The sequence below is a fragment of the Dendrobates tinctorius genome, unplaced genomic scaffold, assembly GCF_039654945.1.
Source record: "Dendrobates tinctorius isolate UK_male_01 unplaced genomic scaffold, ASM3965494v1 ptg000035l, whole genome shotgun sequence".
Classification (NCBI taxonomy): Eukaryota; Metazoa; Chordata; class Amphibia; order Anura; family Dendrobatidae; genus Dendrobates; species Dendrobates tinctorius.
In genome coordinates this window covers 59413292-59441126 of record NW_027361703.1, presented here as the reverse complement: position 1 = coordinate 59441126, position 27835 = coordinate 59413292, and positions in this window count along the sequence as shown.

The window sequence follows — 27835 nt, the reverse complement described above, 5'->3', positions numbered from 1 at the left end:
CAAAAGAGTTGCTGGACAGCTTGTCCAGAGGGTCAAAAGATCACAGCGTGCTAGGCCGCAAAATGTCTGCCAAAGTAGGAAGAGTGCAGTGTGGCACTTTTTTGAACAAAATCCTCATGATCAGGCCAAGGTTATCTGTAAGAAGTGCGCAAAGACCTTTAGCCGAGGGAAAAATCTGAAAAATTTGAATACCAGTTGCATGCTTAGACATTTAACCAGCATGCACTTGCAAGCGTGGACACAACACCAAACCTCAAGTGCCACATGTGCAACTGATCACAACGAAGGTAGTCAGCAACGCTACATTGTTTCCCCCACTGTAAGCCCACCGGTTAGCACAGCAGCAAATGTTGAGGTGTCGTTGCAAGACCACAGCAGTCAGGGAATCCCACTGTTATATCAACGAAAGACTGATTCTAGGCCATCAGAAAGAACACCAACTCCATCACCATCATCAACCCTCTCTCAGTCCGCCCTGTCCACCGCTACTTCCACCATATGCAGCTCTCAAGTCCAGCTCACCCTCCCAGACACTATGAGTAGGTCAAGAAAGTACTCAGTCTCTCATCCGCGTACACTGGGTTTGAACGCCCACATTGCCAAACTAATCTCGTTTGAGATGATGCCCTTTCGGTTGGTGGAAAGCACAGCTTTCCGCGAACTCATGGCCTATGCAGTACCACGCTATGACCTACCCAGTCGCCACTTCTTCTCTCGCAAAGCCATCCCAGCCCTCCACCATCATGTGAAAGACCGCATTGTCCATGCACTCAAGCAGTCAGTGAGCGGAAAGGTGCACCTCACAACTGATGCATGGTCCAGTCGGCATGGCCAGGGCCGTTACGTGTCCATCACTGCGCACTGGGTTAATGTGGTGGATGCAGGGTCCACAGGGGACAGCGGTGGTGGGACAGTGCTGCCTAGCCCACGGTATAGGAAACAGTTGGCTGTAGGCGTTCGACCCTCCTCCTCCTCCTCCTCCTCCTCCAGAAGCGAAAGCTCGTCCACAGAGCGCAGTCGTACGAGCACTCCATCTGCAGCTGCCACTGTTGCACACGATGTGTCCCCCTATCGAGCAGCTAGTGGAAAGCGTCAGCAGGCTGTGTTGCAGATGATGTGTTTGAGCGACAGACACACCGCCGAGGTGCTGGCCGAGTACTTGAAGCGACAAACTGAGTCATGGCTGGGCAGTGTACATCTTGAGGCAGGCAAGGTAGTTAGTGATAACGGCCGTAATTTTGTGGCAGCCATAGCCCTTTCAAAACTCAGCCACATACCTTGCTTGGCTCACACCTTGAACCTGGTGGTGCAGTGCTTCCTCAAAAATTATCCGGAGTTAACAGCCCTGCTCCAGAAGGTGCGAAGACTGTGCGCGCACATCCGCCGTCGCCTGTACACTCCGCTCGTATGCAGAAGCTGCCACCTTCCCAACCACCGCCTCATTATCGACATTGCAACAAGGTGGAACTCCACCCTGCACATGGTGGAGCGGCTGTGCGAGCAGAGGCAGGCCATAATGCATTTGTGGGAGGATACACGGCCAGGCACTTTGAGAGCAGACATGGAGTTGACAGGCGTGCAGTGGTCGAAGCTGAAAGACCTTTGTAAAGTCCTTCAGTGTTTTGAGGAATGCACATGGCTGGTAAGCGCAGACGACGCCATCCTAAGCATGAGCATCCCACTTATGCGTCTGCTCATGCAAACTTTGACGCACCTTAAGGAGCAGGCGTCTGCAGCCAATGTTGATGAGGAGGAAGAGGAGGAGGGAATCCTTGATGACATTCAGCCATTGTCTGCTCAGGGACCTCTCCTGGACGAGGTGGAGGAAGAAGAGGAGGAGGAGGAGGATGATGGGGATGATTACTTAGGGGAGGAGGATGCATCTCGTGGGGCAAGTGAAAATGTTGGCGTGGCAAGGTCTGGTACAGGGTTTGTGCGTGACTGGAGGGATGTGGATTTGCCGGAAAGTGCTCCTCCACCCAGCACTCGCAGTGCATCATTGACACCGGGAACATTGGCCCACATGTCAGATTATGCCTTGCGGATCCTAAAAAGGGACCCCCGCATTGCCAAAATGATGAACGATGACGACTACTGGTTGGCCAGCATCCTGGATCCACGCTATAAAGGCAAATTACAAAACATCATGCCACAGGAGAACCTTGACCTAATATTGGCTAATAAACAAGCAACTCTGGTAAATCGGTTGCTTGAGGCATTCCCAGCACACAGCAGCGGTGATGGTTCTCACACGAGCCGTACAGGCCGGGGGCAGCTTGGCAGAGGTGTTCGTGGTGCACACAGCAGAAGTGGCGTTGGAGACAGGGGTTTCATGACAATGTTGTGGACTGATTTTTCAAATACCGCTCACACAACTGGTAATACTGCATCGATGGAAAGTGACAGGAGACAGCAGTTGTCAACTATGGTTACAAACTACTTTTCCTCCCATATCGATGTTCTCCCACACAGGTCATTCCCCTTTGACTATTGGGCCGCTAAACTGGACACCTGACCTGAATTGGCCCAATATGCCTTACAGGAGCTCGCTTGCCCAGCTGCAAGTGTGCTATCGGAAAGAGTCTTCAGTGCAGCTGGATCAATCCTGACAGAAAAAAGGACCCGTCTGTCAACCCAAAATGTGGATGATCTAACCTTCATTAAAATGAACCACGCATGGGTTTCCAAGGATTTTGTCCCACCTTCCCCTGATGACACATAGGGTGACAGAAAAATGGCTTGCTTTGGTCCACCTCTTCCTGGTACTTCACCTATTTCGCCTTTTGCATCAGCTGAATGTCCAACATCAACATATGCCACTTTCTAAAACTCCCTAACTGTGCTGCCTCCCCCCCCATGGCCGGGGTCACCACCTACCGCACGACACCGTGCGAGTGCCGTTGCCCTGGACAGGTGGGTAGGCCGACTCTTGGGCGCGGGCACTGGCACAGGGTCCCTCATAGTGCAATCAAGTGTCTCTGACGGTGGTGGTGCACACCCGCCGTCAGACACACCGCTGTACTATGAGGGGCCCAGTGCCAGTACCGACGCCCACGAGTGGGCCCCCCTTGCTTGGGCAGGGCCCCAGCATTTGCAATCTTTACCTCTCCCTGCTCCTCCGCTGTGTAATCTGGGCCGTCAAATCCATACTGTGCCTGACACCGTCTGAGCCTGCCTCCTGAGACATATATTTTGAATGTGTACGCTATCCATACATGTTATCCGGGGATACGGTACCCTTTCTAACCTTTGTGCAATCACGTGCAATCCATACTGGGCCTAACACCGTCTGAGCCTGCCTCCTGAGACATATATTTTGAATGTGTACGCTATCCATACATGTTATCCAGGGATACGGTACCCTTTCTAACCTTTGTGCAATCACGTGCAATCCATACTGGGCCTGACACCGTCTGAGCCTGCCTCCTGAGACATATATTTTGAATGTGTACGCTATCCATACATGTTATCCAGGGATACGGTACCCTTTCTAACCTTTGTGCAATCACGTGCAATCCATACTGGGCCTAACACCGTCTGAGCCTGCCTCCTGAGACATATATTTTGAATGTGTACGCTATCCATACATGTTATCCGGGGATACGGTACCCTTTCTAACCTTTGTGCAATCACGTGCAATCCATACTGGGCCTAACACCGTCTGAGCCTGCCTCCTGAGACATATATTTTGAATGTGTACGCTATCCATACATGTTATCCGGGGATACGGTACCCTTTCTAACCTTTGTGCAATCACGTGCAATCCATACTGTGCCTGACACCGTCTGAGCCTGCCTCCTGAGACATATATTTTGAATGTGTACGCTATCCATACATGTTATCCAGGGATACGGTACCCTTTCTAACCTTTGTGCAATCACGTGCAATCCATACTGGGCCTGACACCGTCTGAGCCTGCCTCCTGAGACATATATTTTGAATGTGTACGCTATCCATACATGTTATCCAGGGATACGGTACCCTTTCTAACCTTTGTGCAATCACGTGCAATCCATACTGGGCCTAACACCGTCTGAGCCTGCCTCCTGAGACATATATTTTGAATGTGTACGCTATCCATACATGTTATCCGGGGATACGGTACCCTTTCTAACCTTTGTGCAATCACGTGCAATCCATACTGGGCCTAACACCGTCTGAGCCTGCCTCCTGATACATATATTTTGAATGTGTACGCTATCCATACATGTTATCCGGGAATACGGTACCCTTTCTAACCTTTGTGCAATCACGTGCAATCCATACCGTGCCTGACACCGTCTGAGCCTGCCTCCTGAGACATATATTTTGAATGTGTACGCTATCCATACATGTTATCCAGGGATACGGTACCCTTTCTAACCTTTGTGCAATCACGTGCAATCCATACTGGGCCTAACACCGTCTGAGCCTGCCTCCTGAGTCATATATTTTGAATGTGTACGCTATCCATACATGTTATCCGGGGATACGGTACCCTTTCTAACCTTTGTGCAATCACGTGCAATCCATACTGGGCCTAACACCATCTGAGCCTGCCTCCTGAGACATATATTTTGAATGTGTACGCTATCCATGCATGTTATCCGGGGATACGGTACCCTTTCTAACCTTTGTGCAATCACGTGCAATCCATACTGTGCCTGACACCGTCTGAGCCTGCCTCCTGAGACATATATTTTGAATGTGTACGCTATCCATACATGTTATCCAGGGATACGGTACCCTTTCTAACCTTTGTGCAATCATGTGCAATCCATACTGGGCCTGACACCGTCTGAGCCTGCCTCCTGAGACATATATTTTGAATGTGTACGCTATCCATACATGTTATCCAGGGATACGGTACCCTTTCTAACCTTTGTGCAATCACGTGCAATCCATACTGGGCGTGAGAACGGCTAGCGAGCTGTTAAGCAAGCTACAGCACCTGTCCAGACAAGTACAGGGATTCCCTAGCGAGGAGACTTATTTGATTGTTTTCAATGTTGGGACAGCAATTTTTGGGGAGCACTATACTCTGGAGAATGATAGATGGGGCCCACCATACACTGGAACATTCCAAAGGTGGACATCAGACACTGGAGCAGCATTTACAGGGCCCATTATACACTAGAGCATTAGAAATGGGGCCCATTATGTTTGGAGCATTATTTGGGCCCATAAGACAGTGGAGCTTCATCCATGGGGACCAACATATACTGTAGCATTATGTGGAGCTCATCATATACTGTTTCAAACATTATATGGGACCAATGATTCTGTATGGAGAAATAGATGGGCCTCGTCATGAGATGTAAAAAGTGAGGTATTTTTCATTGTACTATACCGCTATTTATCTGCCGTATCGGAGCATGATGAGTTGTGGTATGTGTTAAAGGGGTGCTCTTTCGCCCAGGGCACATGAAAACCTGCAGCCAGCCCTCCCCCCCCCACAACTTTAGCCAAATAACCCCCATTTTTCAGTGCGTAACTTGTATTATGAAGTTAATTAAGGTTGACAAGCTTAAGTAAGAAGAATTGATGCTTTTGGCATTCAAATGGGCACTGTAGGTGTTTTTCCTGTCCTCCTCTCACTGCCGACTTTTATTCCCCATTGACTTACATTGGGTTTCGTGTTTCGGGACGACCCCGACTTTTCCCTATAATCGGACGATCTTGCGCGACCCGACTTTTGGAAAAGTCGGGTTTCACGAAACGAAACGCGACCCTAAAAAACCAAAAGTCGCTCAACTCTAATTAGCACTTTCAATGGGTATAAATGCAATCATATTGCTGGTATTGCAGTGAAAAGGGGTGTTACAATGGAAAACCATTATTAGTACTAGCATGAACCATTTTCTCCATGTCTCTTTACCATGTAATTAATTATGATTTCAACTGTAATGTTATCGAATATATACTTACCTTGTAATGTCTTCACATCCTGTTCCGTCCAGATGTTTCCGGATCCCAGAATTCCAAGCGGCGGAAGTTCACCAACTGCCATATTGGGACTCCCAAGTGATGGGTGTCTAAATATGGAAACTGCTGGTGGTACCAGCCTCTTGCACGGTACCACCAGCAGAACACTGTTGCACCACATACACACACACACACACACACATACACACACAAACACACATACATACATACATACACACACACTGTATACGCTGTACAAACCACACACACGCGCACAAACACACACTGTATATGCCGTACGCACAACATACACACACTGTATACGCCGTATGCACCACACACACACACTCAGTATATGCCATGCGGACCACACACACACACACACTGTATACGCCGTACACAGCCTCTTGCATGGTACCACCAGCGGAACATCGTTGCGAACACGCCGCTGGGATCAGCTGAATGATTCACTGACCGCCGCCATCTTTGTACAGGAGGAGCGCATGCGCAGTTTTAATGTGACCGCTATCTGTCTGCACAAAGATGGCGGCGGTCTGATTTACTGCAAGCGCAGTGAATCATTTGGCTGATCCCGGCGGCAGATGTGCGACGTGTCTACATGCAGAGGAATCCGGTCACATTAAAAGGGTTTTCCTATGAACGAAAGTTCATTTTAAAAATTGTCTGTGTCTGATGATGCATTTTAACACAGGGGAAGGGGTGAGTGCACATAGGAAAGAGAGGGAGGAGACAGCTCAAACGAGAGAACACATGAAGGAAGAAGAAAGCACAGTGGTGCAGAGAGAGAGCAGACAACGGGGAGAGCACATGGGGTACACAGGTCAAAGAAGAGATGACATGAGAGGAGAACAGAGCAGATGAGGAGAGAGAAAGCTCACAGGGGTGAGAGAGACAGAGCACAAGGGGAGACAGCTCAACCGGGACAGCACATGAGGGGAGAACACAGCACAGGAAGGAGAGAGACAGCAGACAAGGGGGATAGCACATGGGGTAGACAGGTCAAAGAAGAGAGCACAGATGGGAGAAGTCAGCACATGGGAAAAGAGAGCGTGGATAGGTGGGTGAGCACATGGGTGGCAGAGATGCTCAACGCTCCAAAGCTTGCCCCCATCGTGGCATTACCGCCCTCCCGATGCGATAGCATCGGGCCTCCATCTAGTATAAAATAATCATAAAATGTTAAGAAGAGCTTCACACATCACTGAAGTATTAGGCTGAGTGCAGACGGAGTTTTGAGCCCTGCAGATTTTTCAGTGCAGAATGGAAGAAAACCGCAGGTCAAATGACCTGCATTTTTCCTGCTGATTTCTTCCATTTTTCACGCGGTTTTCATGCGGTTTTTGTGCGGTTTTCCATTGCGGGTTTCCCCCTGCGGATTTGGTGACAGGAGAGATAGAAAACCGCACAAAAGAAGTAACATGCTGCGGATTTTGTACCGCAGGAAAACCGCGCGGAAAAATCCGCAGCGTCTGCACAGCGTTTTTTTTTTTCCATTCATTTTAAAGGTACTGTACATCACAATGCGGATATGCAACGTTTCTGCGTGGTAAAATCCGCTGCGGAAACGCTGCAAATCTGCATCGTGTGCACACAGCCTAAATGCCATCCTTAGACTATTAAAAAAATAGCTCAGATTTGTCTTGGAGGAAGAAGAAGAGCAGTAATATTTAGAGTTTGAAGCAGGGGTAGCAGTTAAAACGAAACTATTAGTTATAACAAGGGAATGAAAAATGACAGTAAATACTTTCCTCAAATATACATGTCATTAGAAAATCAAATGATTTTGCTTAAGTGTATCAGGGACACAGGTATTACTTCCATTTTACTAGACTGAGCTCATGTGACGACTCCTGGAGTGGACCCTCTGGGTTGTGACACCAACCCTTCCAGGGCGAGCTGACCTAGTGAAGACCACCCCCTATACAGGGAGTGTCAGGGGCAAGCCCCAGGGGGTGAGGCACCACGACTGCTGGCACCAGGCGGCCGGCTCACAGGAGACACAAGTGGGTTAGTGTGTCTGCAGGAACGTGTAAAGCGTGGACACGGGAACACGTGGTATACAGAGACTTCGTACGTCTGGGTGTGAGTGAAGCAGGATGCGTGCAAGGAGCACGTCAGAGCACTGAGTCAGGCAGCAGGTGTGCCAGTAGGTGTAACAGAGTACAGGAGCAGGGTGTGTACCAGAGGGCACAACTGAGCATAAGACAGAGTGCAGGATTGATACGTGTGCCAGGAGGCACAACAGAGTAAGAGACTGAGTACAGGATCAGAGCATGTGCCAGGAGGCACAACTGAGTATGAGACAAAGCACAGAGTTCGAGTGTGTGCCAGGAGGCACAACTGAGTATAAGACAGAGCACGGAATCAGAGTGTGTGCCAGGAGGCACAACTGAGTATGAGACAGAGTACAGGATCAGAGCATGTGCCAGGAGGCACAACTGAGTATGAGACAGAGTACAGGGTCAGAGCATGTGCCAGGAGGCACAACTGAGTATGAGACAGAGTACAGGGTCAGAGCATGTGCCAGGAGGCACAACCAAGTACAAGGCAGGGGACCTGAATACAGCGCACAGCCAGGCAGGGACACGGCAGACCAAGCCAGGAAGCACAACAATAATCAGGCACCTCCCCTAGGAAGAGGTAGCCTGATATAGCCCATGATCATGAGAGCTTCCTGGGTCAAGTCCTCCAGTACCATAGAGAGGACTGAACTGGAGACTGAACTGAGAAAAGCACGCAAGCACAGACATAACATGGAGGAGACAGGGACCTAGGTACGAGAGGTGCGCGCGCACACCCGGCGGGACCCCCGGAGTGACCGCGGCTCCGGAAGAGATGACGTCGGGACCGAGGTCCCGCCCCCAAGTGAGCGCGGCATGACAGTGCCCCCCCCTTTACGCCCCCTCTTTCTAAAACTGGAGAGGAACTTAGACAAAATCTGGGGTGCGTGGATATTCTCCCTGGGTTCCCATGACCTCTCCTCGGGGCCAAAACCCTTCCAATCGACCAAGAACATGGTTCTCCCTCTTACCTTCTTCTTTGCCAAGATGTCATTCACCTCAAACTCATCCCCCAAGCCAACAGGCTGAGGTGTATGGCCTGGAGAAGGATGAAATCGGTTAAGAACCAAAGGTTTAAGGAGAGACACATGGAAGGAATTGGGAATACGGAGTGAAGGAGGCAGCTTCAATTTGTAAGCAACATCATTAATCTGCCTGAGGACCTCAAAAGGACCAATGTAACGGGGACCCAGTTTGTAAGATGGTACCTTAAGGCGGACGTATTTGGTGGAGAGCCACACCTTGTCACCAGGGAGAAATGGAGGAACGTCCAGGCGCCTCTTGTCAGCGTGTAATTTCATTCTGTTCCGTGCTTTCTCGAGAGCGGTTTTGGTCTCCTGCCATACCCTGGAGAACTCCACAGACAGAGAATTGGCAGCAGGTACCTCCAAGACAGGAAGTTCCGGTAGAGGCACATTGGGATGCTGTCCAAAGACGATGAAGAAAGGAGACTTGGTAGACGATTCACTGGAGTGATTATTGTAGGCGAACTCAGCCCAAGGAAGTAGACCGACCCAGTCATTCTGATGAGCATTAGAAAAATGCCGGAGGAAGGATGTAAGGATCTGGTTGGTACGTTCCACCTGCCCATTGGTTTGGGGGTGGTAGGCGGAAGAGAAATCCAATGACACTTTCATGAGTCCACATAGAGCTCTCCAGAACCGAGAGGTGAATTGGACCCCTCTGTCTGACACGATGTGCTGGGGGAAGCCGTGAATCCTGAAGATATGGGAAATGAAGATCTTCGCCAAGTCAGGAGCGGAGGGTAGTCCGGGAAGAGGAATGAAGTGGGCCATGTTTGAAAATCGGTCTACAACCACCAAGACCACAGTACAACCAGAAGAACAAGGCAGATCAGTAATGAAATCCATGGCTATGTGCTGCCATGGAGCCGACGGAACGGGAAGCGGGAGCAGAAGACCGGAGGGTGGTTGTCTGGGTATCTTGTTCTGGGCACAGGACGGGCAAGATGCTACAAAGTCTTTAACATTGTGGAAGAGTGAAGGCCACCAATAATGGCGAGAGATTAAGTCCAAAGTCTTTTTGACACCAACATGGCCGGCAATCTTGGACGAATGTCCCCAATTTAGCACTCGTTTTCGGTTATTCTCAGCCACAAAGGTTCTTCCCAGAAGTAATGTGGTTAACTTGACAGGAGCCACAGTAATTACTTTGGATATATCAATGATATGAGAGGGTTCTTCCTCTGCATCAGACGACAGGAATGATCTTGACAACGCATCCGCTCTAACGTTTTTATCGCCGGGCCGAAGATGTAGCTCAAAGTCAAAGCGGGCGAAGAATAGGGACCACCTGGCTTGTCGAGGATTGAGCCTCTGTGCGGACTGGATGTACGCCAGGTTCTTATGGTCCGTGAAGATCTTGAATGGATGTATGGCACCTTCCAGTAAGTACCTCCACTCCTCCAAGGCCAATTTAATGGCCAATAGCTCTTTGTCGCCAATGGAGTAGTTCTGCTCAGTGGAGGAAAATACTTTAGAAAAGAAGCCACAGGTGACAAAACGACCAGAAGAGGATTTCTGCAGAAGTACTGCGCCAGCCCCAGTAGAGGATGCGTCCACCTCGAGAGTGAAAGGTCTACTAACCTCAGGTCGGTGAAGCGCCGGAGCAGCGGCGAAGGCTTGTTTCAACGACTGGAAGGTCTCTTCAGCCTCAGAGGGCCAAGCCTTTGGGTTAGCTCCCTTGCAGATAAGGGACGAGATGGGGCGAACCAACGAGGAGAAATGAGGAATGAACTGTCGGTAGTAGTTTGCAAAACCAAGGAAGCGTTGGATTGCCTTCACCCCATGGGGCTGTGGCCAATTGAGGACGGCGGACACCTTTGCCGGATCCATGCATAGACCTGATTCTGAGATAATGTACCCCAAGAATGGCATGGACGTTTGCTCGAAGGCACATTTCTCGAGCTTGGCATAAAGGCGGTTCTTCAAGGACTTGACGCACGTTCTTTCTGTGGGCGGAGAGGTCTAGAGAAAAAACGAGGATGTCATCCAGATAGACTACCACGCAGGAGTACAGCATATCCCGGAAGACGTCATTCACAGACTCCTGGAACACCGCTGGGGCATTGCAGAGGCCGAAGGGCATGACCAAGTACTCGTAGTGACCGTCTCTGGTGTTAAAGGCGGTCTTCCACTCATCCCCGGAACGAATGCGGATCAAGTTGTAGGCCCCACAAAGATCCACTTTGGTGAAAATTCGAGCTCCTCTAAGTCGGTCAAAGAGCTCCGGAATCAATGGCAATGGGTACTTGTTCTTGACCGTGATATCGTTCAGGCCTCGGTAGTCTATGCAAGGATGGAGGGAGCCGTCCTTCTTTTTGACAAAGAAAAATCCCGCTCCCGCGGGCGAGGAGGGCTTACGGATAAAACCTCTAGCAAGGTTCTCCTGGATATACTCAGACATAGCTTGGGTCTCAGCAGGGGATAGCGGGTATATCCTACCCCTGGGTGGCGTAGAACCAGGAATGAGGTCAATAGGACAGTCATATGGTCGATGGAGGGGCAGAGTCTCGGCCTCCTTCTTGTCGAAGACATCTGCAAAGGACCAGTAAGCCGACGGCAGACCTGTAGGTGTCGGGGATGGACCGGCAGAGTTCATCGGACGGACGGGCAACAGGCACTTCTCCTGACAGAACGGTCCCCACTGGAGTATCTCGCTCGACCGCCAGTCCAGGGTTGGCTCATGAGTCCGTAGCCAAGGGAGACCTAGAAGAAGTGTGTGAGACATGGTAGACAAGACGAGAAAGGAGATCTTCTCCAGGTGCAGGGCTCCGATCTGCAGCTCGATCTCTTCGGTGGCCTGGGTAACGGTCTCCTGCACGGCTGTACCATTGACCGAAACAATCGACTGAGGAGTCTCCAGGGATCTGACAGGAATCCGGTATTTTTTAACCGCCTCGAGTGTGATAAAATTCCCCTCCGCGCCATAATCTAGAAAAGCCTCCTCAGAATAACGCCTGGCACCGAGATTCAATAATACGGACACGAGCAGGGGAGGAGAGGAATCACGTACACCTAGGGAGGCCTCTCCTATCAACCCTAGGCGGAGAAGTTTCCCGGCTTCTTGGAGCAGGAACGGAGGAGGTGAGAGGAGCTCCTCTCTCTGGCTAATTCACGGGCACATTCCTGAAACCGCAGGTCAATGCGTGTCGCCAGAGAGATCAGATCCTCTAAAGAGGTGGGAGTATCCCGACCTGCCAGTTCATCCTTGATCCGACCGGACAGGCCACGCCAAAAGATCCCTACGAGAGCCTCGTTGTTCCAACCGAGTTCGGAGGACATGGTACGAAAACGGATGGCATACTGTCCCACCGGTAGCGTACCCTGATGGAGGTTAAAGAGAGACTCGGTGATAGAGGCCAGCCAACCCAGCTCGTCGAACACCTTGCGGAAGGTGTCCAAGAAGGTGGAAAGCTGAGAGACGAGTGGGTCATTGCGCTCCCAGTGGGGGTTCACCCATGCTAACGCCTCCCCCTCTAAGTGTGAAACAATAAAGGCAATTTGGGCGCGCTCAGTGGGATAGTGCTGCGGCAAAAGCTCAAAATGTAACCGGCATTGGTTCAGAAACCCTCGACAAAACTTAGGATCCCCGCTATATCGGGGTGGCTTGCCGAGGCGAGGCATCGGGTGCAGGGCCGAGGACTGGGCTGAAACGGATTGTATGGAAAGAAGCCGACTGTCTACCGACACCATATAGTTGAGGATATGGACCTGGGTGTCACATTGCTGTGTGAGTTCTTGCAGGAGGCTGGCCAGCTGGGAAGCATTCCCAGGGTCAGAGGACTGCATGGCCGACAAACGGGACTCCATGGATTTCAAAAAGGCCATAATCCTGGTCTGACTCTCCCGTAGGAACACCAGTTACTTTTGGATGGAGGTGGGGGTACCAGCGGGGTCCATGGCCTGATTATACTGTGACGACTCCTGGAGTGGACTCTCTGGGTCGTGACACCAACCCTCCCAGGGCGAGCTTACCTAGTGAAGACCACCCCCTATACAGGGAGTGTAAGGGGCAAGCCCCAGGGGGTGAGGCACCACGACTGCTGGCACCAGGCGGCCGGCTCACAGGAGACACGAGTGGGTGAGTGTGTCTGCAGGAACGTGTAAAGCGTGGACACGGGAACACGTGGTATACAGAGACTTCGTACGTCTGGGTGTGAGTGAAGCAGGATGCATGCAAGGAGCACGTCAGAGCACTGAGTCAGGCAGCAGGTGTGCCAGTAGGTGTAACAGAGTACAGGAGCAGGGTGTGTACCAGAGGGCACAACTGAGCATAAGACAGAGTGCAGGATTGGTACGTGTGCCAGGAGGCACAACAGAGTAAGAGACTGAGTACAGGTTCAGAGCATGTGCCAGGAGGCACAACTGAGTATAAGACAAAGCACGGAATCAGAGTGTGTGCCAGGAGGCACAACTGAGTATGAGACAGAGTACAGGATCAGAGCATGTGCCATGAGGCACAACTGAGTATGAGACAGAGTACAGGGTCAGAGCATGTGCCAGGAGGCACAACTGAGTATGAGACAGAGTACAGGGTCAGAGCGTGTGCCAGGAGGCACAACCAAGTACAAGGCAGGGGACCTGAATACAGCGCACAGCCAGGCAGGGACATGGCAGACCAAGCCAGGAAGCACAACAATAATCAGGCACCTCCCCTAGGAAGAGGTAGCCTGATATAGCACATGATCATGAGAGCTTCCTGGGTCAAGTCCTCCAGTACCATAGAGAGGACTGACCTGGAGACCGAACTGAGAAAAGCGCGCAAGCACAGACATAACATGGAGAAGACAGGGAGCTACTCCATGGAACATAAAACCTTCAATTATATTGTGTCTGTGCGAATTCATGCAGTTATGCAGTTCTTGTGTGGTTTTACCCACATACTGTAAACCACATTCACATTCTATCAGATATATCACAAAACTACTTTTACAATTCAGGGAAAACTTTATATCAAACACCTTATTATTCTGAATTGATCTGAATGTGGTCATATTATGCATAATCATGCCACAACACTAGAACTGCATAACCGCATGAATTCGCACAGACACAATATAATTGAAGGTTTTATGTTCCATGGAGTATCAAAACATTGCACTATAAAACATGGGAAGAAACCATGTATTAAAGTGGCCCCAATTGATTATGTTTCAGAAGACACTGTGAACAGGAGTGTCATTCTGATGAGAAAGGAAATTTACTGGATTCATAGGTTGCAGACTCTGCAACCATACGGTTTAAATGAAATATCATACATTTTTAAATAATTTTGGTGCTCTGCATATTTGTCTGCTAAGGATTAGAGTAGTATTGGCATCTGATAATTGTGTGATGTCCATGCTATAACATTACAGCAAGGGAATGATCATATCGCTAACATATAAAGAGATACAATCGGTGGTATTTTACTATGATTGGAATAGTTGGCTGGTGCCTTGAAAAGGAACTGACGGCTCTGGAGATGTGGAGCCTTTGGCTGAGAGAACAGAAACGTTTCTTGAGTGCAGAGCATGGGTCTGCTGTGCAGGATCAAATCCGCATAGGAGTACATACATTAATTAGTATATGATCATCTGCCTGAAATATAAGGAAAGTAAAAGTATAATATGTTGAATGAAGGGTTAATACTGAAAGGAAAATATAAGTGCGGTTATATAAGAGATTTGTGTATGTTGTTCTGCTAATTGATATGATGTACCAAGAATTTTAGATTTTTATTGAGTATAATCATAATTTTATTATAATGTTTTACATTTTTTCTAGTGTGAAGTTTTACACGTGTGTTTTTATAGAAGTGTGTTTTATAGATGAATTTTAGTGATTTTTGTGATTTTACATTATGTTGATAGTTATGTGTGAATTTTTTTAAGTGCAATGAGCACCTACCTCACTTCCTGGGGGAGTTAGTATATAAGGAGAATGGAATGTGATGCCAGTGTAACTTTGCTCCTGAGGAAGTGTACAGTGTGTACACGAAACGCGTCGAGTTTATGGAATAAAAAGAAAGTTATAATCACTGCTTGGTCCTTGGACTAACTCCTTGTGAACTTTGGACTGGAACAGCGCGATCCTGAAAGCCGGACTTCTCTCCTTCCTATATATGTCCTTCATACGTCTGTAACATGGTCTCTAGGTACCTACCCGCACGCAACCTTCGATCATCATCTCAAGATCTCCTTCTCTACTCCCCCCTTATCTCTTCTTCCCACAACCGCATACAAGACATCTCCCATGCTTCTCCCATACTCTGGAACTCTCTGCTGCAACACATTAGACTCTCACCATCAACGGAAACCTTCAAGAAGAACCTGAAGACCCACCTGTTCCGACAAGCCTACAGCCTGCAATGATCCTCAGTTTTCTGAACCACCGCATGACCTGCTCTACCCACTCCTACAGTATTCTCACCCATCCCTGTAGACTGTGAGCCCTCGCGGGCAGGGTCCCCTTTCCTTATGTACTTGTGTGTCCCTTGTCTTACACATGTTTATTATACTTGTCTATATTTCCCCTTTTCACTTGTAAAGCGCTATGGAATAAATGGCGCTATATAAATGCTTAATAATAATAATAATTAAGCACACTTTTCTGTCGCTTCTTGTAAGTTCAAGAGAACGAATGAAATTTCCTGTCAGCTCAAAATTCATCTAGTTTCACCTAGGTCTATATGGTCTATGCCAAACCTGGTTGAACATGCATTTTATAAAATCAACTTGCAGGTTCTTGAACTTGATGACTACCATCCATTCTAGTGACAACACTGTGTCTGTATCTCTTATTGGCTTTGTATGGGACTTTGCGTGTGGAACATGTTGTCCAGGCCACAGGAAATAAAATACCAGGATTCTATATGGGTCGCCCTCCCAGGGCTGTGGGGTGCTCGGTACCGGGCCGGTCTCTCAGAGGGGATTGTCACAGCAGCAGTGACCCGGTCCGTGGCCCTGGGCGCCCATGTAAAAGGGGTTGAGTTGGAATAAAATTTATAAGTGATTCGTGACGCCACCTGTGGTGTTCGGCAAGGGAGGTGTTAAGCCGACGCTGCAGACAGATCTTCTGGGACAGATAGTGTAGTGCAGCAATGTTGTTGTGGAGGGCTGTTGGTCCCAGGGCAGTGTAGCGGAAGGTTTAGGAAGAGGGTGCAGTGTTTGGCACAGAGATGTAGCAGTGCTGAGGATGTTACAGGAAGGAGGCAAGGACACGATAGGGTGCAGTTTCTTTACCTTTACTTGGCAAATGCAGTCCAGGGTCCTGGTTACAGATGGCACAGGAGCAGGCTTTCCTGGAAGCAACTCAGGGATCTCTCTATCAGATGGGTTGTGTAGTCTCCTTCCTAGCACTGGCTTGAGGTAGATCCAGTACTCTGTTCTTATCTTCTCTTAGAACTACCTCGTATGGCAGACAGCTGTAGCCCTCTATCTCTCTTGGCCTACCCGTCGCTGTTGTGCCTCCGAGTCTTAGTTGGGAATAGAGCATTTACAGCTTCCTATTCCTCTGGTTTCTGTTGCAGGACCTTCAGTATCCATACAACCGTGGAGACCAGGCTCCAGATCATGCGCTTTCACTGGGAGGGAGCTCTCTATCCTCAGCTCAACCTCCAGCTTCTCTCCACACGTCTACACTCTTTGCCCTCCTCACACTAACTCCTAATTTCCCTTCCTTGCCCTCAGAGAGCACTTCTTCCCCAATTCTGGTTCAGAGCTCCCTCTGCTGGCCTGGAGTGGGAACTGTGTTGCATGACATGGTTAACTGTTAGAGAGACTCTTCATTGCCTCCAAGCCTGACATCACCTTCCCTGGAGGAAGGCAATGCCACTGTGGCGACCATACTCCTGGGGGGCGCCACATATACCTCGTGTGATCACCGTCTTCAACCATGTGATGAAAGATGACACTACTGATTGAAGAACCTGTAATGGAAAAATGTGATGGTGTAGCTGAAGAACCAACAAAAAAAATAGTGTGGAGACACAGGGCTCAGTGGGTGCTCTCGTCCGCTGGCCTGGCTGTCTTTAGAAAGACTGCATGGAGCAGGGCTCATACCACTGAATGCCCACTCTCTCTCGCCACGGGCAGAACACTACTCAGACAACACAGGGTTAGGGTAAAACAATGTGGCAATAATTTATTGAACCACAAACACACAATAGCATACAGAACAGTCCCAGCAAATACCCAAGATGATGCAAATTACGGAGTCTCACCCTTCCGCTGACTCGCCGGGATTAGAGCTGCTTCCAATGCCGAATACTCCCACCAAGGGCTCCCCACTTTTGGGGGAGCCCCACAGCGAGGAAGTAATGACAAGCTTATGAAACTAACCGAGAGCAATGAGTTATATGGCCAGGTGACCCGATTGTCCCAACATGGATTCTTTAAGATGTCTCTGGGGTTTCAGTGATGGTCAATGAAGCAGTCCTGTGTTCCTCCAGCTGGGGCCGTAGTCCCACTAAGTTGAACTGTAGAGTCACCAGGACCAGAAGATGTCAAGTATAAAAATAGGTTACATACCTCGGTATAGACTGACAGAAACAGAGATAGAGAGACAGCCAGAGATTCTGCCAATACATCCAAACATCGAGGAAATCCTACAGGACTGCTGAAAATACATCATGGTTCCATTACAAGGGACATGGATCTATCATTCTACAGGAAACAACTAGAGGTTCTTATTTACAGATCTGCTCCACTGACCATCGCTGAACCATGGATACGTTTGGAGAAAGCCAGGATTGGGACCCGCCAGTCGCCTGGCTCCCTGGAGATATTGGGAGAAGCCAGGCTTTCTTCAAGAAAATATGTCAGCCTAGTATTATCTTTGTGAGATTTGAGTTTCCACATAGATGGATCAATGCATTTCTTGGTCACACATATGGTTAACTGATGATGCAATTTATCATATCATGGAGAACCGTAGCTTCTACATGACTAATATTGGGATGTGTGAGGTTTATTTTCTTTTGACAGAGCCTGTACCTTGCAATAGATTGGTCTTGCAGCAATGGGGAAAATAATTCCCATACCAAAGATGCCCATGATGCTTAGGCAAAGGACTATTATACAATAAATCAACTGGAAGAAGTTGTTGTGAAATATCTTCCTTAGCTCTGAGTGCTGTTGGTTTGGAGACTAAGGGAAAGAATTGATACAGTTGTCATTGAAGAAATGAAAGTAAAAAAGTAAGTGTTGTGGAGGAGATGGACTAGCAGAACTCTAACTCAAATTGATGTTGTTGCTGTTAGTGATATCTTGATCTTATGACCAAGATGAGTGCTGTGCCATACATACCATCATGCCCTTGCTTTCTCCACACTAATACACTTGCTGGAGACAAAGGATGACAGTTGTGACCTGTGTTTGAGACTACTACTGACCAGACAGCTGGTGTCTGAGGTAGCAGTGGTTTTCCTGCTGTTAGTAGTTACCACATAATTAGCCTATCTTTAGTATCAAGAGGGTTTTTTTTTACACTACCCTGTCCATTGAGAATAACTTTTCTTCTTTTACATATATTTTGTAGAACAGTATAATATTTAAAAAATTGTATCACATTTATTATTATAACGCTTAACAAAAAGAATCAGTAAGAAATATGTTGTTTCCTCTTCCCTGAATATACTAAAAAGTTAGTGTATGCCCTCATCATCTCCCACCTTGATTACTTAACTGTCCTCCTCTGTGGCCTCCCTGGTAATGCAGTCCTTAAGTCTGCTGCTTGGCTAATCTACCTCAATCCTATTTTTACCTTCCCTTCACCTCTCTGCAGATCCCTTCATTGGCTCACAATTCCCCAACATATCCAGCTCAAACTACAACCATTGACCTACAAAGTAGTCCATAATCTGTCAGCTCCATGTATCTCTGAATTAATCTCTCAATATCTTACAACATATAAACTCCGTTCATCACACAACCTCCTTCTCTCCTCCACACTTAAATGTTCCTCACTCAATCACCTCCAAAACTTTTCACAAGTATCCCCCATCCTGTGGAATTCTGTGCCCCAACACTTCTGATTATCCACCACATTCGGGAAGTTCAGAAGGAACTTGGAGAAAGCTTACACCCTGCCATAACCAACCTCACCAGGTGCCACAACCCCCCAACCCACTGTCTCTTTCCCCATTATCATGTAGACTGTATATGTCCTCAAGAGCAGGGCCCTCTCCCCTATGTAACAGCCTATCACAGTTAGTATGTTCTCTATAATTTATATTTGTATTTTGAATGTGATTTAAAAATTTGTATGCGCTCTAAAATACATAATGATAATAATAATTAATAATAACAATAATAATAACACAATAATAAAATGCTATGTAGTGTGTACGTGACCCCAAAAACTGTAATGCAACAACAGCCCGCCTGTAATAAGGCTGTGGAGTGTACAGGTCTCAAATTTGACTTCTTAAACAGTTGTGATAGGACCAATCTGACCAGTTGTTTTTTTTTAGCTTAACAAAATTCATCCACCCCTTCCTTTTTCCCAGAAAGGACACAGTTAAAAATGTTAGGTAGGTAAACATCCCAAAAGATAGCACCTGCAAAAGGATGTAAAATTTGACTACTAAGACAGGTGTGCAAAAAAGAATCATTTTTGTCTTTTTAAAAACAATTATTCTTCCCTTCTTCATTTTCTCAAAAATAATTGCATAACAAATGCAAAAACTCAGTAGTCTCTTCTAACAAGCAGCACTAATTTCTGATTTTTTTTCTTAAAAATGATTGTGCTGAATAGCTTGCTGCTTTCTAGCACATGAAGAATGATGATAAAATGTGGAATTAAAATGCAGCAGGACAGATGCCTGTTACATGATCATAGTTAAGGCCCCATCACAAACAGCGATCTCGCTGTGTGTGTATGACATGGATCAGCGACCGGCCTCCCTGCCAGGTATCGCTGATCGCGCTTCATTGTCCTGGGCCGTTTTTTGATCGTTGGTCTCCCGCTAGCCAGCGCACATTGCTGCGTGTGGCAGCAAGAGACCAGCGATCAGCGACGCTGGACTTTGGTTTCCAATGTAAACAACGGGTATCTAAGAGCCGTGCGGCTCTTAGATACCCGCTGTTTACCTTGGAAACCAGCGTGCACGCTGGTTTCCAGTGTAAACAGTGGATATCCAAGAGCCGCGCGGCTCTTGGATACCTGCTGTTTACATTGGAAACCAGCTTGCTCGCTGGTCCAGATCGCTGGAGGGGCTGTCTATGTGACAGCTCACCAGAGATCAGCCTAACAATGTCCCAGCGATCCCATCCATGTTGGATCCTTGGTGGGATCGCTGGGACATCATTATGTGTAATGGGGCCTTAAGACTGGCACAGCTCCTACACCTGTCATATCTCTTCCCACATCAATTTAATCTCTGTATTATTTTCAGACTGATTAATACACTCATATTCGCAATTGTATAACACATTACTGGTCTGGATTACTTGTCCAGTATCAGCTGGACATGGGAACGAAGTGTTAGTGGGAGGCTGACATGACTCAGGGAGGGGGGGGCGACCAGGCACAGCTTAGAGGGGGGGTGTAAGATGAGATGAGGGGTAAGGGGCTGGAAGGCGGGGATATGACATAGGATGAGGGGTGGGTTTAGGTAGACAAAAGGATTGAGCAGGGCTAGCGAAGCCCTTTCTGACCTCCAAGGACTGGACAGCAAGACCCTCCCACCCGCCCCAGAGGAAGGAGAGAACTTCGGGTCACAGTGGCGATCATTGGCAGTGTTATCACATTCTTAATGTTCGTAAATTGTGTTTAAAAAAAAAAAATGTTTTTTGGTTTTTCACAATGAATGTAAGAAAAAATTTAAGCGCATTGGCCAGGTAAGCCCAGGGGAAGGGCAATCCGTCAGTCGTGGTTCCCCGGAGGTTTCCAACTATAAAAAAAAAAAAAAGTAGCGGGTTTTTCCTCTCCCGAGTACTGTCGGATGGCTCTTCGTGAGCGAATGGCCTTTGCTACGTTGGGTATTAACGTTTGAGGTGCTGGTGGGTCCTCGAAGTTGGGAAAAAATTAGGATTGGGGATTCTTTAAAGGCATGGATCCCCTTCATTTGAGGCGGTGGTGGTCTGGTGAGTTTGGGTGACACCTGGCGATGAAACGTCGGGTTCTTATTAACGGGACATTTGGGTGATACCTGGCGATGGAACGTCAGGATCACAGTAACATAAGTGGCGGGTGATACCCGGCGATGGAACAGTGGGTTCACATTAGTATGGGATTGGGTGATTCCCGGCGATGGAACGTTGGGATCACAGGGTCAAGAGCACAACCCCTTCCCTCGGTGCATGGTGCTTCTGAGTCGGAGGAAAACGCGGCTAGGAGTAAGGCTGGGGGAATGGGGTAATGCCATTTGGGAAAACCACCAGACCGGCATAACTTCGAGGACCTAACCATTTGTCTTTGATTACCAATAATATCAATAAATAGGCTGCTGTGGCCATTATTACCCAAAGAAATGGTTGTCGCTTGTCTTTAATTAACATAAAGAAGGGAGGGGCCGGGGTCCCGGGAGGGGGTTACGGGGTCAGGAGAAATCGACCTCTCCAGAGTCAAGTGTCTGAGGGCTTTTTCCTCCTATCTGTAATGCAGATCTTTGAGCTTGGATGTCTTCTCACTATCATAAATCGCCCTAAAGGCTGCTGCATTCCTTGCCTATGCTTTTAAATAGACTGTGACAGTCTCTCCTGAGTAGCTTCATAACACCATGTGATGTGAGATTCCCAAGTTATCATAGGGAAGCCTGAACGGTAATGCCTGGGGTCATGTGAGCATTCTTGGGATGATGTAACCTTCTGCAGTGTATAAAATGGCGTAAGACTTTTTTTAGCTATTCATGCAAGATAAATTACAAATTGAATATAGAATTCAACACAAATTTTATTTGAATCTAATCAATTTGCTCATTTCAAATCAATATGTTCAGCCGCTTTGTTGAATTGCTGCTCCACATAATGTAAAATTGAGAATTAATTCACCTTCTTTTTTTTGTTCATGAATTCTCAAAAAGAGAAACAGACACTTAGAGATTGAATGTATCAAAGCAATTCATATTGCTATTTATTAGACATGTAAAAAAATGTCCTTGTGTATTATGCTAAAAGATGCTGCTGGTAAAGGGTCATTCTTCAATTTGAGGATATGCAGTAGCTGCTTGTTATGGCATCATCTTTGTCTCTCACCACATATATAGAGCAGCCATCAGTGATGTAATTTGAAACTCATGAGCCACAATAAAAAAAGCTCCAACAGGGCGCCCAATTACTGCAAGTCTTTAAAAGTATTGGTCTTTTCATATAGGACAAAGGTACATTTTGTGCCACTTAAGGCCCCGTCACGCACAGCAATCTCGCTAGCGAGATCGCTGATTTTGTGAGGCCACAGCGATCTCACCAGCGAGATCGCTGTGTGTGACGGGGATCAGCGACCGGGCCCCCTGCTGGGTATCGCTGTTCCTGCACTATCGTGCATGGCCGTTTTTTGATCGTTGCTCTCCTGCTGGTCAGTGCGCATCGCTGCATGTGGCAGCGGGAGCCAATGATCAGCAACGCTCCCAGCGCTCTAAGCAGGCACTGGGAACTGGTCTCTAAGGTAAATATCGGGTTACTAAGCGGCGCGCGTCACTTAGTTACCCGATGTGTACCTTAGAAACCTGCGTGCTCACAGCTCCCGGCGCGAGCACGCATGTTTCTAAGGTACACATCGGGTAATTAAGTGATGCACGCCGCTTAGTAACCCGATATTTACCTTAGAAACCAGCGTCCTCGATGGTGCTGATCACTGGTGAAGCTGCCTGTTTGGCATCTCACCATCGATCATGTAGCGATGCACCAGCGATCCTGACAAGGTTGTATCGTTGTCGGGATCGCTGGTGCATCGTTTAGTGCTACGGGGCCTTTAGGCTCCAGGGCCCGGGTGCAATTACAACCCCTGCATCTATTGTAGCCATATACAAAACACTGATAAGAAAGTTGTGACAGAATTTGCCTTTGCCAAATTCTAGATTCCTTCTTACCGGTGAGTCTCCATAATATACAGAAATCCAATCTACATTATACGTAGAATTGAGTGCAGTTTATTCTCCCAATCTCCCTATACACAGTAGTATCTCTTAGCTCAGAAGCAAGAAATCCCACACAGTTGCCAAAATACTGAGACAGTGGAGAGCCCGACTTACGCCAGTTTCAGTTTCTTATTCTTGTTTACATACTTAAGAAAAGTTTTATGTTTTGGTCTCCTTTAACTTGATAGAGTTTTTTATGAGGCGATAGGGACTCTTTAAATATGTTGTCCCGCTTTCATTAAAAAGTGTGGAAAACTCTTTAACAGCTGTTCTAAAACGATGATTTGCTTTCTCCTTCTAACTCTTTAAAAAGATTACAACCCTAAATATTACTGGGAGAAGCAATTTCATTAAACCACCATTTACCTTATAACCCCTGGAGACATATGCAGTGTTCTCCTGACTAGTAACAGTCTATATAGGCTTTGTTTCATTATTAAGTCTTAGTTATTGTTGCAACATTTCGTTTATAACAGTATTATTCACTTAGCGATCTGTTATGTCACAAATTGCCAGGACCTGCTGGGACCCTAGAGAAACACATAGCTGATTACTGTGCAATAATAGTGCAACATTTCACATTTCAGCTTTAGAGCGCAGCTCTGAAGCTTATTAGAAAACTTACAAAAAAGGAGTTGGAAGTAGAATTTTCTATCAGTAAAACAACATTGTTTTAAACTGTTAGATTATTTTTAAGTTCTTTTCTGTAAGTACTCTAAGGCCAGGGTCACAATACCATATTTTCTCTCATCTGAGAAAATCAGTCCAGTTATGCTCCGACTCAGCATTTGATCAGAGTGTGATTCAATTTTCTTGGAAGTAGAGAATCTTCTCCATTCAGTCTGTCCATGAACAGTCGACCGCACTAGGATGTCATCCGAGCGCAATCTGATTTTTTTCACTGACCCATAGACTTGAATGGCCTAGTGCGTCCCGATTGGAGGCAAATTGTGCATACTGTGATTTGTTTCCTCGAACCAAGGACATGTGCATGGCTTCATTGACTAACATGGAGTTCTATTTCATTAAAACCAAGGATGGCACTTTTCTGATTTTTACGGTTGTGTGCATGAACCCTAAGGCCGGAGTCACACTAGCGATTAAATCGGACGAATGCAATGCGATAAAAAATCGCATTGCATTCGTCCCAATGTTATTCAATGGTGCTGCTCCCATCATGCGTTTTTTTATCGGATCCGTTCCTCGGACCGAGAAAATCGCAGCATGCTGCGATTGTCACCAATTTTCGGATCGGATTCGACAATGCAAGTCTATGGATGCGAGTAAAAATCGCAATGAAAACGCACCACACGTGTGACTTGCGATTAAATCGCACGACTTCTCCTGGTCAACAGGAAATAGCAGGAGGCATGGCCAGGAAGCTTTGGGATGCAAATTTCTCTTGCAGCATAAAAAAAACCAGGAAGAACGCCTCCACAGAGTCCTCCATCATGTCCACGCCAGTCAATGTGGAAATGCTGATAGTTCTGGTCCAGGAGAGGCCAGAACTATGGGACCAGAGAGATCCCCACTATGCTGACCGCACACGCAGGGAGGCAGCGTGGGCAGATGTTCACTGGATATGCGGCAAGACCTCGGGAGGAGCAGGACCAAATTAGTAAGTGAAATAATGTGTACACATAATCAAATCCCCAAATCTAATCTGCTCAATGTAACTCCCAGTATGTGTCATCATTGCTGAGATATCTGGACATATTTACTCCGCCATTTTTATTGTGTGCATATTGACAACATCTAAATTACCACTCCCTGACTGGTGGCACCATGACGAATTTGCCTTAATAAAATTTGAAATATTTAGCTAATTGTTCTGCCACAAAATGCATTGGTCACCTTGTTTTTTTGCCCGTATCTTAGCCACTATATAACGTTTATTTTTGTACTCAAAAGATCATAGATGTTCGCATTATTACCACAGGTTTATCAAAATGTTGTTAGCAATTCTGTTGGTTAGAATGTCCTTTGTAGTAGGCCTCAACCTTTCCTTATTTTTTGGATTGGTGTGGAGCCAACAGGAATATAAATCATATCATTTCGAAAATGTGTGCCTAAGCATAGGTAAACCCTTGATTCCATAGCCATATGTGTGTTTGTTACAAAATCCATTGTTTTTGTTAACATTGTAGTGACTGATGTGACAAGGCGTTGGCGCAGCTGCAGGGACACATATAGGAGGGAGAGACAGCTGAGGTCCCGTAGTGGAGCGGCCGGAACCACCAAGAGAAAATACGTGTACTTCGACCGCCTACATTTCCTTGCTCCTGTGATGGATCTGAGACCGTAAGTGCATGGTTTAATATAGTACTATGGATATTCTCTATGCAAAATTTCATTTATGTTATTTTTTACATTGTAGCACCGAGTCAAACCTCACAGAGAGGGAGATGGGTTCCGACTCTGAGGTGGTGATTGATCCTGAGTCGGATGTTGCTGCAGGGTCCGGGCCATCTGCAGGACTTCCAAGAGCCACACCACCACCACCACCATCTGTTAGCCAGCCAGCACAGCATGATGACTGGGGCAACAGTAGCAGCCCCACCATGCCACTGGATACCTCTCCTCAGCCTTCGACCCTACCACGACGAGGCAGGCGCAGGAGAGAAGGAGCTCCTTTCGGAACAAGGATGCAGGTGGACCGAGGTGTATTGGACTACTTGTCCACAGCTGCTCATGATGATGGGGAGGAGGCTTATGGGCGCAGTCTGGCACAGTATTTGAGGGCAATTCCCCGTGGGTACAGGCTGCGTACGAGAGGGGCTCTCCAAATCATTTTGGATGCCAGCACACCACCCAATAATCCCCGCAGTGTGTTTCAGTTTCTTGAAAGGTGGCAGCTTTCCAATGAGAATCAAATTGATAGGCTGGTTGGACTTGATGTGACAAGTCAACCATGCTTGGAACGTGTTCCACCTCCTCCTCCACGGGTGCCAACACCTCCGCCTCAGTCTGCACACATCCCCAATGTGGCTCCACAGGTCCAATATATGAGCCAGGGCGCACATGGCCAATATGGCCACTTTAACGTACCCAATGTTGGTGGGTGGCAACAACATGGGTATGTTAGACCTGGACATATTGGGGGATATGAGCAATTAGGGCAGCTCTACCAGGACTACCCACACCAATATCACAATTACCCCTACCCAAACCCACAAATTGATCCTGGCAGGATGCAACAGATGGCACAGCCAGCTGCCAGCGCACAGGGGGACAGAGATGTGGCCCAGCAACCAAGGCAAAATGTCCAAACAGGACCCCCACCTTCACCACCCCCAACCTACCATGACTTGTAGGTTTTTGTTTTTGCCTTGATGTAATGTTTTGTGTTTTATACATGATGTTTCATTTTTGGGTTGGACTGTTAAATACTAATGTGATGATAACATTAGGCAATATGCCATTACTATGGTTATTAGGTATGGCAATATAAAAAAAAAACAAGTAATAAACTTGTTAACATTCACAATGTGTGTCTGTTCATGTTCGTACATGTTCTGTAATGTGGTAGATATAAATAGTTAAAAGTACTGTTTAAAAACAAAAAAAACCAAAAGGACAAGCAAAAAATCTTTATGAGAACACAACACAACAAAAGCACTACATAGATAAGGCATCATCTTGCCAGGGAGTATCACCCTGAGGTGTTAGAAAATAAGTTGTAAACACATCACGTACTTTGAGTCCGGAAATTGGACGACGGGGTGGGTTTACATGTGTCGTTGGCCTAGACACATTAGCAGACTCCACTTCAGCATCATCAGGTGAGGGGCAGTCATGAATTTTTGTGAAGTTATGTAGGACAACACAGGCTTTAATAACTTCATTGACATTAGCTTCACTCAGCTGAATTGCGGACTGTAGGACTCTCCATTTAGCTGTAAGAATACCAAAGGCAGACTCCACCAGTCGCCGAGCACGTGATAGGCGAAAGTTAAATATTCTACGCCGGTGATCAAGGGTTCGTCGTGGATATGGCCTCGTGACATGTCTGCTCAATTGAAACGCCTCATCTGCTACAATAACATAAGATAATCCTTTAATCCTTTAATCGTCCCACCATGGGGAAATTCAGAAGGCACCGGTTCCAGATTTGAGTTGGGAAGCTGACGTGGTGGTGGTAGGTCAAGCTCATTATTACGCAGCCGCCGACCCATAATGGAAGAATTGAAGACTCTTGAGTCTCCAGTTCTTCCATAGGCCCCAATATCTACAATTATAAACCTGTAGTGAGTGTCAACCAAAGCCAACAAAACTACAGAAAAATATTGTTTATAATTATAGAATTGGGACCCTGAGTTCGGCGGCTTACGCACACGGATGTGCTTCCCATCTACGGCTCCAATACATTGTGGAAACTGGCACATGTCCTCAAATCCACGGGAGATACGCAACCAGTCAGGAATTTTGGGCTCCGGCATTACCACATGATGGAGTCTGGTCCAGATTTGGGAGCATGTAGACCGTACTATGCCAGAGATTGCTGATTTCCCAATTAAAAATTCTAAATGCAGACCAGCATATGAAAGGCCAGTTGAAAGGAAGCTAATAGAAAAAAAAAAAAAACATGAGGACACAGCACAACAAACTACAGATACAGTTTAAAACACATTTAAAGTCGAGGAATTCTAAAGTAGGCATGATGAACATTAAATTACATGCCATGGCTTGGTTCCGTTAGCCACAAGCATATAAATGTTTTTGGGAAATGTGGTGGCAATAATTTAAGAAAATACGGCAATAAGAAATAA